At 43.9% G+C, this 15,641-nt stretch overlaps 1 protein-coding gene across 3 annotated transcripts in view; it reads right to left on the bottom strand.

Moving 5' to 3' along the window:
* PLPPR1 (phospholipid phosphatase related 1) overlaps positions 1 to 2,014 on the bottom strand; it is a 130,829-nt gene extending 128,815 nt beyond the window's left edge. The window contains exon 1 of one of the 3 annotated variants that reach the window (XM_040540376.1): positions 1,800 to 2,014. The gene's annotated coding sequence lies outside the window, so the exon portion shown is untranslated. Of the gene's footprint in view, positions 1 to 1,305; positions 1,364 to 1,677; positions 1,703 to 1,799 lie in introns of those variants that run through there. The other 2 variants (XM_040540378.1, XM_040540377.1) reach the window with 2 other exon arrangements.
* Between the last annotated feature and the right edge of the window lie 13,627 nt (positions 2,015 to 15,641).

Raw genomic sequence — 15,641 nt, 5'->3', positions numbered from 1 at the left:
AGTAAATAAAGGGAGGTAGTAGGAATTTGTTGTCATGGCTCCCAGTACTCGACAGATCCCCAGCGGATGTAAATTTTGTCCTTTTCTTCCAGGGTCAAGTCTCCTAATCAGGTTCTTGTCCTGTACAGTACCTTCGAACTTATCTACGGATAAATGCAGAAAAGGTGCAGGCTTTCAGAGCTCACTCTTTTCTATTTTTAGAAATAGCCAAAAATATTGCACATGAAAGAAATGAGGTGACTTTTAAAAAAAGAGGGAGCTCCACAGGAATGTCCTCAGACTAAACTGAACCTTTAAGTTCAGCGGCTGAGGGCAGCCACACAGCGCAGCCTTTGGCTTAGAGGTAACCTGTCCTGGCGTAACTCCCCTGGGAACATCTGTCCCAGTTCAAGCACAAGAGCACATTGTACAAACCGTAAAACGCTTGAAACAAACAAACAAGCAGCCAAGCAGCCTTCCTTGTGCCCAGGTAGAAACACAGGCAGAAATCTGAGCTCGGAGCCATGAATGCCTCCTTTTCCTCACCATACCCATCTCATTTCCAGCAGGGACAATGCAGCCTGAAGCCCCTGCTCTTCCCCCGGGGTCTTCACGCACCCGCTCCCACCAAGCCTGTGATGAGCATGTTATGCTGCTGCACTTACCGATATATTTCTCAAAAACTCACCCAGAGGCACCACGAGAACTATTGTATAACCTCATGCGCCAGCTATCAAACCTCTCCTCACCACCTGCAAGCTTTAAAGGACACTCGACCCAAATCCCAGCACCTTTTCCCTTTTGCACCATTCAGGTTTCCTACACATGCAGAACGACTGGGGACCAGGTTTCCGCAAACACCGCGGCATTTTCACATCTCAGCTCCGCAGTCTATTTTCCCGCATCCAATTCAACACAGCAACACGCAGCTTTACCCCCAAACTACCTAACACACAAACTCCGTCGCTTTGGGGGTGAGTGGAGCGCAGTCGGGGGGACGTAGCAGCAGCGACATGGTGCGACATGATGCCCTCCTACGCTCGCAACCCGACGGCTCCCCGGGGACGGGATGTGGGGCTCCAACCCCCCTCCGGGGGTGAACCTCACGTTGTGCCCAAGGGGGGCAGCAGGGCCAGGGGGGCTGCGGCACCCCCGGGGGACCCCAGTCGGGGACCGGCGAGGTGGTGGCCAGCGAGGGGGGGGATGCGGGGAAACCTCCCCTCTCAGCAGGGGAGGGGATGCGGGGTGGTGGGTCCCCACCCTCCCGGCAGGGGGGTTTCTGCGGGGAACCGACAGCGGGGCAGGGGCAAGGGGAAGCCCGGAGACCTGCTGCTGGAATCGCGCCTCTCCGTAAAGCAGCCGCGGTCCGCAACGGCGCTTTCTGCGAGCACGCTCCCGGCCCCGAGCCTGCTACACCCCCTCCTCCTCTTCCTCCTCCTCCTCCTCCTCCTCCTCCTCCTCCTTCTCCTCCCTCCTCCCCCTCCGTTCGCCATGTGGAGACCACCAAGCACCGGCTCCGCAGAGCTCCCCTTTAACGCTCTCCGGGCGCCCCCGCTCCTCCACCTCTCCGCTGCTTTCGGCGCACGTAAAGGAATCACATGTGGACAAAAATAATAATAAAATATAATAATAATAATTAAAAAAAAAAAAAACCACACCAAAAAACCCCGCAACCTCCCGCACCGAACCCCGCATCACCTCGCAGACAGCAGCAGGGGTGCTCGTCCTCCCGGCTCCCGCCGCCGAAACGCGGCTCCCCCGGCCCCTCCCGGTCCTCCCCGATCACCCCCCGACCCCCCGGCCCCTCCGGCCCCGCTCACCCCGCGGTGCGGTGCGGAAACCCCGCTACGGGCTGCGGTGTCCATGCGGGCGGGCGGGCAGCGCCCGCAAGCCGGGCATCGTGGTCCGCCCCTGCCTCCTCTGAGCCGCTGGAGAGGGGCGGGGGACACACACACACACACGGGGATGTCTTCCCTATAAATATATATTTATTTATTTTTTCTTGCACCACTCCTCCCGGCCTGCTTTATTTATTTATTTATCCGTTTATTTATTTATTTATTTTAATGATGCCAAGAGGATAATCGGCGCAGCTCCTTCCCCATCGCCCGCCTCTTCTCCTCTGCCTCCCCGTGCTCCGGAGCCGGGGAGGAGGAGGGAGGGGAAAGGGGCTGGCTGCGGAGGGGCGGGCGGAGGGGAGGGCAGGGAGCGAGGACACCCCCACCCCCACCCCCCCAATCCCCAGCTCCCCCCTTCCCAGCCGTGAGTCTCGGAGCCCTCTTTTGTGCCGGATCCGTTCGTCCCCTGGGGTTCCCTGGTCCCACACGGTCGCAGGAGGGTGGGGAAGGGGCGAGGGGTGGACAAAACGCCCCCCATCGCAGGGGAGGACATTCCTACCTCCCATTTGCAACTGGCGGCCAGAGGCTGGATGTGGCCCGGCTATTCCTCCCCTAGCCCCAGCTGCTGGGAGATTACAGCTCCACTGTCTTCATCCAACATCACCGCAGGCTGGACTGCCCCCTCCCCTCAAAAAGAAGTGGGGAGAAAAAGGATGGGCACAGGGAGCAAAGCAAACAGACAGGGGGCAGGGATCCTGGTGACCTGTAACTGTGTGTGTCCCTGAGCTCCAGAGGTGCTTGGGGTTAGGTGGCAGGCACGGCATAGAGCATGGCCCCAAAAGACATGGCCATGGCAGGAGGCTGGGATCCAGGACACAATTCAGGCTCTGGCATCAGCGTTGTGCCTCCGCCCCCCACAACTCACCTGCAGGTGCCAGGCAGCGGGCAGGATGACCGAGCATCACTGCTGCATACCCTTACAGGTCACACTCAAAAAATTGCCCTCACCTGAGCAGCCTTGCTCTCATGCCGAAGCTTCTGGGCCACTCTGAACTACTGGAACCGAAAATAACCTTTTCTCAGCAAACTATCACAAATGAGGCTCAGCGAGTACACAAACAGTGGCTCGCATCTTCTCCATGTCAAACTCCAATTTGACTCCAAGTCACAGATGTGTTATAATAAGTGAGAATGTTACCACCCCAACCGCTCGTATGTGAGCCAAATTCCTAATTGGCAGGGCAAAGACGAGGCGACCCAGTAGTTATTCTGCTGAAAATGAGCACAGAGTCCTGGCTTCCCACAAGTGTGTGAAGTCCTCCTGCCAATATGGTTTAACAGAAAATTGGGGGAAAAAAAAAAGCAAAAAAAAAAAAGCATCCACAAGCTAAAGTAAGTCAAGAAAATAAAATTTGTATCTGTGGAGAAATGGAGCTTCATTTCTCAGTTACCAAGGTATCTACAGAAGCCGTACTGGATGCTTCTTTGTCCCCTCACCTCACAGAGAGGGAGCACAGTGTCACAGGGCCGGGACTTGCCCAAGATCACGAGAAGCCCCACACTGTGTCTGGCCTGCGTGCACGAAGACACATTGACTGAGACAAGCAGTGCAAAGTTGCCCACTCAGGGTTGAGAAGTGTTATTTTTTTGTCTGCTGCAATGCAGAGAAAAACTTTATTTGTGCATCTAGAGCCTTTTTCCCTTGTAAGAGTTCAGGAGCACAGACACAGCCTGATGAACATGTCTCAGTCGAGGTATTCCTGCTTGTTTAAGCAGTGTGACAGCATGGGAAGCATTCACCTGATCATACCCAAACACCAACACCCAACAGATTTATCAAAGTTAAGTTAAACTGAAGAACAACCGCTTGGAAACTAATCATGAAACTCTCCGATTTGCGGTTTGACATCACTGCAGTTTCACCTTTTCTTTCACTTCTCTCCGTGAAAGAATGGCATTTACGGACCTTGGCTGGATGTGGGAGGAGGCAGAGGGAAACCAAAAAAATAAGATGCCTTTCTGCTGTTTTCCCACCTTGTGCCATCAGCAAGCCCTGTGGAAAAAGAGCAGAAAGGTGGGATTTTTCTCCTGCTTTTTGGTGGTGTGGCTTTCTGACCTGCTTGTCATTTCAGGGAAGCTCAGCAGGGCATGAGGTTGTCCTTCCTAGTGTGGGAGTTGTGTGGCTTGAATGGAGCTACAGCAGCATCAACAATGGCTATTTTTAGCCTAAAGTCGGCCAAGCAGTTCCAGAAAGCATATTAATAGGAGAAACATTTGAAAACAAAACAAGTAAACAAAAGTGAAAACAAACTGAGAAACGTAAACAATAATGATCTTTTACCAGAGGCACTTACTGAATGACAAAAATGTAGAAAACTGCATGCTGCATCTCAGGCAACATGACTCAACACCACGAAAAACAAACAAACAAACAAACAAACAAAAAACAAACAAAGGCAACATTTCAACAGTACCTGTTGCATTTAGGACAATCAGAGCATCTTCTTTTAGCACTGTACATCTGGACTAGGATTTTTAGAGATGCCCAATTCAGCAGTTCTCATTAAATATGGATATCCCAGATAAAGCATACCCGACCTGGTAGTTTAAATAGACATTAATCACCTTCTTAGGCACATCTATGTTTTGACTGAAAGCATAGCTGGTACCCAAAATGCAATGAGATTCGGTGAGAACTGACTGCCTAATTTGCTTGGAGAATAGCTGCCCACGTTTGCTAGTGAAATCATGTGGGCAAGGTGTTTCTCTCTATGTGCTACTCTCTAAAGTAGGCAGAAAAAAGAGATAAGGATATATATTATAGAAGAAAGATTCATTTTTTACTGCTAAAAGCAACAAATTTTAGTTTCAGATCAATGATAATTCAGTGGGGGCATGGATATCTGTCAGCTCCTTCATCTGGTATTGGATTTGGAGGAATCGATTGCAATAATTCAGCAGTCTGTAAATCTTCACGGAAGAATGAATGCAACAACATTCACCACAGCCAATTCAGGTACTTCCCTTAGCAGTTTTTTTACTGGTATTAGCTCCTGGCAGCAGTTTCTCTCTTTCCAGAAGAAATCCTAATAGGGTATCTCATGCTCTCACTCATCTCCAGGCGTGAATAATTCCATTGAAGCCTGTTGCAGCACACAGTCAAAATTGTTTGCTTGCACGAGTGTTTGGCTAGATCCAATCCAGAAATTCAGAACAATTTGTGTTACCACCAGCCATTAAGAGCTTGCGTAGTGCAGTGTATAGGTTGGAAGCAGTTTGCTCTTCACACAGGGGAACATCGCAACGAAGCTTCATGTTCTGACATCTCTATCATGAAAGAGATGCTACTGAAGTCCTATATTCATACATTATTCTGTCATGTCTTGTAGCAAGATGATCGTAATGACAACAAAAGTATTCACTATGTTTAACATGCATTTGCTTGCAGCTAATTTCATGGGTGGATTTCCTCAAAAAGAAGAACCAGCACTTGCTGCTTTGTCCCTCTCATCCTTAAACACCTCGTTGTTGACACCAGAGGTTAGTGCATAAGAATTCAGCATAAGGCCTCACTAGTAACATCTATTAAAAGATTTACCCCAATACTTTCTTCAGCGTGCAAAAGGGTAGACTTTCGGCAGACATTTTTTATTCTCCTATTGACCAGAACATCTGCATTTGATTCATGAGCCCACCTATCTCTGCACAGAGCAAGATGACAACAATCATACACACAGAACAAGCTGCATCTGTAGGATTTATGTGTAAAGAATGGAGATGAAAAGTTTGCAACCAATACTGCATAAATAATTTTAGGATTTATTTGGGGATTTTGTTTAAGCTAAGTATCTTCCACCTAAGAACATTGCATTTATTTAACTATCTTTGATGAAATGACGTTACACAACCCTCTACACTAAAAAGAGACTTGACCGTACCATTTATTATTTTGTCAGAAGCTTTTCACTGAAAATTCAGTGCATTTGTCTATGTCAGTCTTAGTAGTCTCAATACCAGAGCAACTGTTGTGGTACTGCTATCTGCTACAATCTGTATTAAAACATCTTCTTGAGGTCACAGATTGAAGACTCATCTTCTTTAAATCTGAGATGCCTCAATAGGCAGTTATTTTATCCAAGGATTTTCTGGTGGGGCAGAAAATGAACTGTCCTGACCACACAGCATGCACCGTAGAGGTGCCATAAGCCCATCTTCACAGCAGTCAACATGAGACACCATCCATCTCAGATGTGCTGAGCTGAGCTGTGGCCAAAGTAAGCCCCTTGCTTGAGTATAATCATGAGTAATGCACCAGATCATCAAAGTCCTGCAATAAGTCAGGACCGATTTGCACTGGTCGTTATCTCACCAACAGTCCCTTGACCACTGAGGTCTGCAGAGGTGTGCTGTGCAGACAGAAGGCCTGGGGAGGAAGAGAAAGCAGCAGAGAGTTGTCAAGGATTTCCTATCACTCTTTGCAGACTATACACTGCATGGCTAATTAGTCACAGGAAAACGTACCATCTGTGTAGCCAACGTAAGATAGCGGTATTCCACTTCAGTTTCAGGGGAGACAAGTTTCATAAACAATCCCAGTACTCGAGTCTCTTGTGGATGAAGGATATTTTTGTCCACAGGGAGATATGATAGAAGTTGCTATTTCTTATTACACACTAAAGACAAAGTCCAGTTTCCTATCCAACAACAAAGGATTCAAGTGTAAAGCTTGCACAAGTTAAAGCCCATGGAGAAGGAGTAAACAGATTTTTAACAACTTATGTTGCTACTTACAGGTCCAAAAATCTTTTAGCCGTCAACAATACAGAAGTCTTCACTGTGGAAGAAGATTGACAGGGAAGGGCAACAAAGCAACATGGAAGGAGGGTAGTGAATGCAGCGAGCAACCCGCCTTGCAACACTGCCACCAAAATTATTCAGTCTTCAGGGAGTGGGGAACCATTTCTCTGCTTTGCAACAGCAGATTGATGCTTTCTAACAAAAACACCTCTATACACAGACATACACACACACAAGGCTGGTGATAGAAGGTGATACAACTAAGATTGCGAAAATCACCTCCTAGCTTTACATATGTTGTGATAACAAATTACATTTACATAATGAAGTGTACTGGCAGTCAAGCCCATGCTAAGTGGGTGTAAGCAGGTAGCATGTCTCAGCCATAACTCAGAAGGCTATCTTTGACACACGGTGGAGTTGCATGCACCACACGTTCTGTTTGTTTGTTTGTTTGTTTTGTTTAATTTTCTGGCATCTCTCTACTGTGAAAAGAGAAGATTCTCTCTCCATATTGTTAACAGCAAGTTCCTAATTACTGTAGAACAACAGCTGAGCAAACCAGAATTTGCACCTGAGCAAGAGGTGTTGTGTATATTTTTTTCTTGTATATGCCTAAAATCATCACACCAGGCAAACAATCCTCAGGGAACAGAACTCATACCACAGCCCAGTTCTCTAAATAGCCCTTTATCTGTTGGCTTAAAGCTTCAGGTCAGGACACGCCCTCTATTTGGACAGTATTCGAACTCTTACTTTAGGTTGCTTAAACCAATTTTTTTGGCCTCTGTGCCCATCTAGATTTTTTTTTCCTGTCTTGTTTTTATCTTTTGAACTTGTTAATGGCACTGGGTAAATCCTGCCTTTAAAACACAATCCTACTGTAAATAGGATTCCTCCCGTAAGATTTTCTAGCAGCATTCACGTTTGGAAAACAGATATAGCAATGGGAAAAAGTTATCCACATGTCGTGTAAGATACAAACAAATACAAATTCATGTCATTAGCTTCCCTTTCCCATCATTTTGTGAACTTTTCCAAACATTGACGTTCTATGCCAGAACAGCTGGGCTAGCTTTTTCACAAAAGTATGAGCTCATCCATATGGGCTAGGATGCTCCACACAAGCCCAGGTCTTTTCTGTACACTTCAGAAGGCATCTGCCTCTTGCTCATCAGCAAAAAGGTAACAGAGAAAGACCAGAGAAAGCAGGAGTGATCCACAAATGCTGGCTTTCTGTTTTAGAGCTAGAACTATTTAAGGTGCAGCTACTCAAGTATCGTAAGAATAAATTCTGCTTTTCCCCACAGGATTTGAAAGACTCAATAAAATTTACAGGAAGTTTTGGAAATGTATAGTGCTTACCTCTTAGATGGAAGCAGGAAAAAGCCAGCAGTCATAGTCCTCAAACTGTTGCTGAGTACTTCACTTGCTACCTGCCTGAGACCGCCTGATGAACAGACAAAATTTTTTTTGACAAGAATAAAGGCAAGAAATCCATGTATATGACAGCAGTGAAGACTAAGACTATTTCAGTATACCTTGACAATTTAAGCAATTAATTGCTCAAGGCATTAGTTAAAATGTAGTGAACTTTTAGTTTTGTTGAGATGGAGTCTCAACTTTAAGCTTTCTGAACACCATCAATTGTACCAGACAGCGGTGATTTTAATCTCATAAGTGGGACGGCTCCTGCTAGACCTAATGCCCAGAATAGCTGGCAGGGCAGGAGAAAAGCCTTATGGGCTCTTCATATTCTTGGGCATGAGCATTTAGGGAGGTTCAAATAAGCAAAAATGTAATGTCTCTACACACAAGAGAAAAGGCGTTAGCAAAATTAGTAGATTTATGCTTTTAGAACAACCAGATCAAATCTGTAGAGCCTACATCTACAGCCCATGTCACAAGTAAGCAAATGAGTCAGTGTAGCATACAGCATTTTGCTCTCCAATTTAGTGTTTAAATTTCAGAAACAAGGGCAACTCCATAAAAGTTTCAGGTTCTGGTGAAGGTTTTTGTGATGTTTGAATAAGCAATCTCAAAGCACAAGCAAGGCTCAACACTCCTAAAAATGAAGCTCCTCCTAATTTTCTACAAGTAGTAGTTCCGATGTGTCTGAATAGCAGATCTCAGAAATAGGAAGGTCTGTCCTGTAGAAAGATGTACAAATTTACCTACATTGGTAACCCAGCTGTTTATATATTTTTGTATCAACTCACAGTAACTTAGCTTGTCTGCCTTATCTTGCTGAACTGGACTTTATCTTCTAGTTTCTAACCAAGCTATGTGAGATTTGCCTTGGTCCAGCAGCAGTCATGTCTAGCAAGTCTTTCCGATTATGAAATCCACAAATGTATCCTTAGACCTCTTCATTCTTGAGGAGAGGCAAAACCAGCAGCTCTTCTAAGTGCATTTGGTTCTGGTCTCCTAGGGCAAGACTTTGAGCACACTTACTAAGCTGTTTTGACTTGTGCATTAAGATCTGCACTGAAATTCACTGGTAGATCTGCAGGCAAATGACTGGAGCACTGGCTCGGCTCTGGCCTGAGGTTAACCAGGATGAACAGGGCATGGAAAAATATCAGACATGACATGAGAAAATTGCTGAACATAACAAATAATAGCAGGAGGTGATGATGGAAGTTACAGCAAGTGTCAGGAAGAATGGCTATGAATCACAGGTGGCTAACGGTGAGTTGGATGAGGCATGGCCAAACTGCACGGGTAACTGCGGGAGGACTAGGGGCCTTTTGGGGGGGTACAGTCTTGGAAAAAAAAAAAAAAGCCACTGTACCCAGGTAACGGTATTGGGAATAGCACATCAAATGAAGATTGCCTAGGTAACAGTATCAGAAATGACAGGTTTAGTGTCTGTGGGTAAAAAACAAGTAGATGTTGTCTGGGAGGAGATCGAGGTTGGCAGAAGGAAGTGCCAGGATGGGAAAAAGGAGGGACAAGAAATGGGGAAAGAGGTAACAAGGTATGCAGGCCATGTGAGTGCAGCTGTCCGGAGGCAGTCCAGCACTTGATCCCTGAAGCTGGAGCAGGACAGTAAACAAAACCCCATAGTTTCATCTGCACCATACGAGCAGGGTCAGCCCACAGCCTTGGGAGAAGTGTGTGGGAGCAGGGCAGGGTGCTTTTCCTGTACAGGGATGGACCACACTGAGCATCCTTTTAACACCTCGTTGGTGTCTGTTCCTGGTGCAGCAGCATCAGCTCGGTCCCACCTGTCTGTCTTTGCTCTCTGAAGCTGCCCCAGGGAACAGCCAAGAGATGAACGCCACTTCCATTGCACCACCCATGTCTTCGCCTCTTAAATGTTTCCAGCTTCTGCTGCCTCATTGTGCCACATCCCAGCAGCCAGTCGTTTGCAGTACTAATGAAACAAGAGAATTTAAAGGACCAGAAGCACATTTGGGAAGCCTGACTTGCCAACATTATGGTCAAAAAGACTTGTTAGATATATTAGCCAGTACCTATTGTTACTTCCTTTTTCTTCACTGTAGAAGTGATTTTAAAGGATTTTAGCAGGGAGATCACTTACCATCAATTTAAACAGTGTTGCTTTTATATCAACAGAGAACATGATCTCCCTCTGCCCTCTTCTCAAAAAAGGAGCCAAGCCTCTGTGCCCATTTTTCTACTCACGGGTTCCCAGCAGATCTCAAAGGCAGGTGTGGTGCCTCTGTGCAACCAGCTTTGCATCATATCAAATGCCAGCGTGAATTTGTTTCCATGTGCTCAGCCTACAGCAAGATTAGCATGCAATGTCACAGAGCCTGAAGATTAAAACCAATCTGAAGTTTGCAGAAAAGCTCTAGAGAAAGGAAGTTATTAAGAAGGAAAGCAGCTATTGAGTTTAATTACATTGTCATCTGATATTTTTTTTAAGTCCAACTACATCTGTATGCAGCAGCTGAGAATCAGGTTCTCAAGTTGTAACAACTGTTTAGGTGGATCAGAAAGCTGGGAGCTGAAGTAAGCTGTCAGTTGGACAGTGCTTACATCGAAGAGGTTGTGTAGCTCTGCTGGGAAACCTGGCATCACACACACAAGTACATTCAGGGTTACTGTTTCATTTTACAAGGCTTGATGTTAACCGGCTCATACTTCTGGTAAAGCAGATTTTCTATTGTGCTTGAGGAATGAAGCTCCAGAAAGGCTTCTTGTGAAATCTGTATGCCTAGCAATTGGAAATGCAGCCTGAACAATAACTTTAAAGGTACTTCTCGAGAATAACCTCATTCTGTCAGCCCAGGCTCATCATGACACAGGAGCAGAAAAGACAGCCTCTATGTTTCTTTCCCGCTTCATGAAGTTATCTATGACTGAGCTGGCACTGACTCTTTTTATTTATTTTTTTTTATTTTCATTAAAAACATTTTTAAAAAGGAAAGGGCCAGAACAGGAGTTCCTACAGGCCATTCCAGATATACCAATAAGTGCATGGCTACTGGCAGCTGTGATTTAGGAGGATTCTGTTCAACACTTTGCATTATGTCAGTGCAATCTGGTCATACAACCCAAGGCCTCCAGCTCTAGAGTCAGCCACGGTCAGGCTAAGATCCAGGCACACATACATTTTCTCGATGGACAGAACAACATATTGGGTCCTCACAATGCAGGGTTCCCACGGGACTGCGCACAGTCATGACAAACATGTAAGTGACATACTGGGAATATCTAGCTGCTGCTTTCTCTTCCCTTCAAATAAAATTGTGCATCTTTAGAGGAAAAAAAAATCAAACTGTATTTTTTTTTTTCAGTAATACATTTTCTGTAGAAATAAAAGGCAACAGAATGCACTGTCTTAGAAGACAGATCCCTGCTTTCTTTTATATATACAAGAAAGGACAGTCAGTGACTTTTGACTCTGGTATGATTCAGCTGCTCATTAAATAAGGGATATGCATTTGACTGTCTCCATTTTTGGGAAAAACTGGGCTAGTCCTCTCATTACCACACAAAGATTGTGTGGCATCCTGAACAAAAATAAAATGATTAACAAAATCTTTAAAAATATAGAGGTCCTTATATACTTGTACTGTTTGTATTGAGGTGACAAGCCATCACCAGTCAAATCGAAGCCTAGGCAGAGTAAGAAATGTCATTGCAGCTGCAGAGTACATTGGACAGCAGCCAACAACCACTTACTACCCTGTGAAGGTGGCTAATGCAGTCTAAGTATCAAGAAGAGGGTAAATTGTAAAGGTTTGACTGGTTTGTTCAGCTATCAACCAACCGAAAAAAATAATCTATTTCATAGCAGACCCAAGGTACTAACATGAAGCAGGAAGACATTTCTCCTTTGAGAATTGTTTCACAAGTAAGACTCTTTTAGTTTTCTTCTGATGTGTTTGATTGTGCTGTGACTTGCCAAGGTGTGCACTCAAGAACAAGGAGGATGCACCATTAACTTGACCAGAAAGACTTCCAGGGCTGCTTCTGAATTGTGACTAGCCCTCTCTGCTTTATTCACTGCAGTAATTCAATTGATTTAAGGTGGTCATCCACAATGTTTGGAGGTAGAGGGGAGGAAACAAAGGGAATTTGGCTCCTCTGAAGTTTGGTTTCTCAGTTTAAAAATGCTTCCTTTGTGAAAAAACATAGTAACTTATGTTCCTGCAATGTCTCTTTGATGAGGGAGGTGGTAGAAGACAGTGAAAGGTGTGGAAGAACCTATGGTCTTTTATCTCCACTTTGTGCCTTGCTAGGTTTAATACAAGGTTCTAGATTTAAAATCTTGAAAAGCCTAGAGATCTTTTACAGTTTCTGACTGGGAGAGGAAAGCCAGAGTCTTGGGAGGGTTAAAAGAAAGTTGCAGTTAGAGACACAATAGTGGTATTTCTGGTCAATAACAGTAGGGATAAGAAGTTAAGCTGTGCATTTTGGTCCTGAATTTGTTGCTGTCCTAAATGGAATCTATATTAAATGTCAGTTAAAAGTAATAAAAAAGAAAAAAAAAGGAAAATGGAACAAAAAATAAAAGTTAAGACACAGTATCCACTGAGTAATGTCCCCTCAGATATGGATTCCCAGAAGTGGGGCTTGCTTTGAAAGAGCACTAAAACCCAATTTGTGTAATGGCAAGTTCAATTCACATAGCTCTTCCAGCATAAGGAGATCAATTTAGAAATGACGAATATAAAGAATGTGGATGCTGAGCTGTTGCATACGATCTTAGCCCAAGTAATTATTGGATTTATTCACCCACAGTAGAGATACTCTGATTTCCAATAAAAGAAGGGGAAATTAAGATAGGGAATGAGACATAAAACACAGAGCTCTCTGCTAAGGGAGAAGGCAGAGTAGAAGTATGTAGTATAGTTCCAGCCCATCTGCCCTTCCCAGACCTCACTGATGAGCAAAGTTGAGCTTTTACCATGAGTTAGAATAGCCTCGTGTTTGTACAAGATGCAGGAGCTCTCTAGATGTTGGACAGCTCACTGGCACCTGAAGGCTTTCTCCAGCTTTCTATTGTGCAGCAACAGGAATCTCCTAGGAGCACCAAATTCCTACCAAGCATCTGGCTTGTTAAACCTGAGAACAGGATGAGGAAGGAAAGGTGACAGGCAGTAACACACCACCTGACCTACTTTGGGACTGGTGGAGCAGATTTTCTCCTAGGGTAGCATTAGCTCCTGTCACTGGGGTGAGTCCTTAGCACTGGCTTGACAGAACTGATTAATTTTTGAAGACAGGGTGTGCTATAGCTCAGAGACCTCTGTGAAGCCAATTCTTTTCTTTATCTCTGCCTATTTCCGCCCGTAACAGCACCATCAGGGACCACCATGTTAGAAGGGGCAGAGACATTGCCATGCAACCTTTCCACATCTCCACTTAGCCTCTAGCCGAAACTAAAATTCACCATTGTTTAACAAAACATGGAAATTGAGAACAGCAAAAGCACACACACTGCTTGTTTTGGAAAGGTGAAGACTGCAGCTATTGCAGAAGACTCCTGCTTAAACTAAACTGTGGCACTGTCTCCCAGAAAGTCAAAAGGTTGCCTCTCTCGTCCTCTTGCAACTTAGATGAAAATATAAACATCTCCCAGAGAGGAAAACAGCTCAATAGCAAAGAAGCAACTGTATAACAAATGAGATGTTTCTAACACTGACTTCTTAATTGTGCCCCAACATGATAAGCACCACCTTCTTCTGATACCAAAGGGAAACGGGGTGGGCAGGAAAGAAAGGTTCATTGAAACAGTTTCTTGTCAGAAAAACACAAAAATAAATAGCACCAACACGATTGCGCCTTAATTTTCTTAAAGAAAACAAATAGTGTAATCATCTAATTCAGCGCTTTCAGAGAAGGGTAAAATGGATTGAAAGAGAATTATTTTTTTCTCCTAGAATACCCTGTCACTTTCCTAGAACCTTTTTTACTGGGAAGGAATAGGAAAGATCTTCCTGTCTCTCTGCTCTTAATGACTGTCACTGCAAGCTGAGATACTGAGCACAATGAACCCCCCAAGTTAGAGCTATTATTAGGACATGAATGCTAGATGCATTTTCACTGTAAAAATGCACTGTTATTAAACAATAAGACCTGTTAGGCATGTGGTCTGTTTCTTCAGGGTCTCCAGGACACTTGTGAGGCGCCACTGCTTTCCCTGCATTAAAATCTGAGAAGAAAGTAAAGAATTTACTTTTTATCAGTGGTAGAAAATGAGGTAAATGCATTAATCTGGACTTCAGGCACTTCTGTGTCTGCTTCTCTTCAAACATTCAGAATTTGAGTTTAACACTCACAAAACAACAACAAAATAGAGTTATTTGGAAGATTCAGACTTAGAATTTGTTAAAAATGCAGGGAATTAAATTTTTCTGCAAAAAATCAGATTATGGAGAAATGGAATTTCAGTGGTTTTAAGAGAAAAAAAGTCGCTACCCAGTTGGTGGGAATCTATTTTCTTATCTGCTTGTCAGCAAACAATCATAGCTAATATCTACCTAAACAAACATGGAATCTAAATCATAGCAAAAGATCTATTTTCTTTGTAAATTCTTACATTGAAACTATTTCAAACACTAGGGCCTTGTCATCATTTGTCATGTCCTTAAATCTAGATACCTCATATATTATTAGAACTTGCTTAGTAAGGAAAGATGCTCTGGAGAAAACAGAATTATTAGTGTATCATTCATTTGGACTGTGCATGTGAGCTGATTGATAAAAGCAGACACAGTCTGTAATGTATGCTGTTAAAAGATGAAATAAATCCATAGCATTGTTCTGAATTCAGTAAAGCCATCCTTCTGTTTTTTTCTGGTTGGTTGGTTGGTGTTTTTTTTTTTTTTTTTTTTTTTTTTTTTTTTAATTCTGCTTTGGCAGTTATGATTGTGTATTTTCTTGCTTACTTGCTTGAACCATGAAGTGAATGATATATTATTAAATTTGCTCTTTCTACTATAAATGCTTTGCACTTTCTTGAATATATGCCATTAACAGGTCTTAACATTTATTACAGTTATCAGTATTATTCCCATTCTTCAAGTACAGGGGAAAAATAAAACACCACCACACGCACACACACACCCCACAAAATAACAGCAACAATGACAACAAAACACCAAAAAACAGAGAGGTGCAGAAACATGCTTAACGTCACCCTATGAACATAGTAGATATGTTTCCCTGTCCCAGGCAATTCTTATAGCCTCCAGAACATGGAAATCATTACTGGACATTTAATTTGATGTCCCTGAAAATGCCAGATTCAGGAAAGAGAATTTATCTTTGATAATTTATTTCCATTAAACGATCTACAGTGGAAGGGACCCTGAAAGCAGTTATGAAGCTGTTCTTGTGAAGTGCCTTGGGGATTCAAATAATGCCAAGCACAGTATGCAAACCAGGATCCACCTGTCTTAGAAAAAAATCAAATGCCAAACAGAGTTCATACAAAGCCCATGTCTTAATTGTTACTATTTACAGATATGCAGATAGATTTATGTAGGCAAAAAAAAACACGTTTACAATAGATGTGTGCACAAAAGGCACTAGCAGAGGACTGTT

The sequence above is a fragment of the Cygnus olor genome, chromosome Z, assembly GCF_009769625.2.
Source record: "Cygnus olor isolate bCygOlo1 chromosome Z, bCygOlo1.pri.v2, whole genome shotgun sequence".
In the NCBI taxonomy this organism is placed as follows: domain Eukaryota; kingdom Metazoa; phylum Chordata; class Aves; order Anseriformes; family Anatidae; genus Cygnus; species Cygnus olor.
The sequence above is the reverse complement of the archived record's forward strand: the minus strand, read 5'-3'. Positions and strand labels throughout refer to the sequence as shown.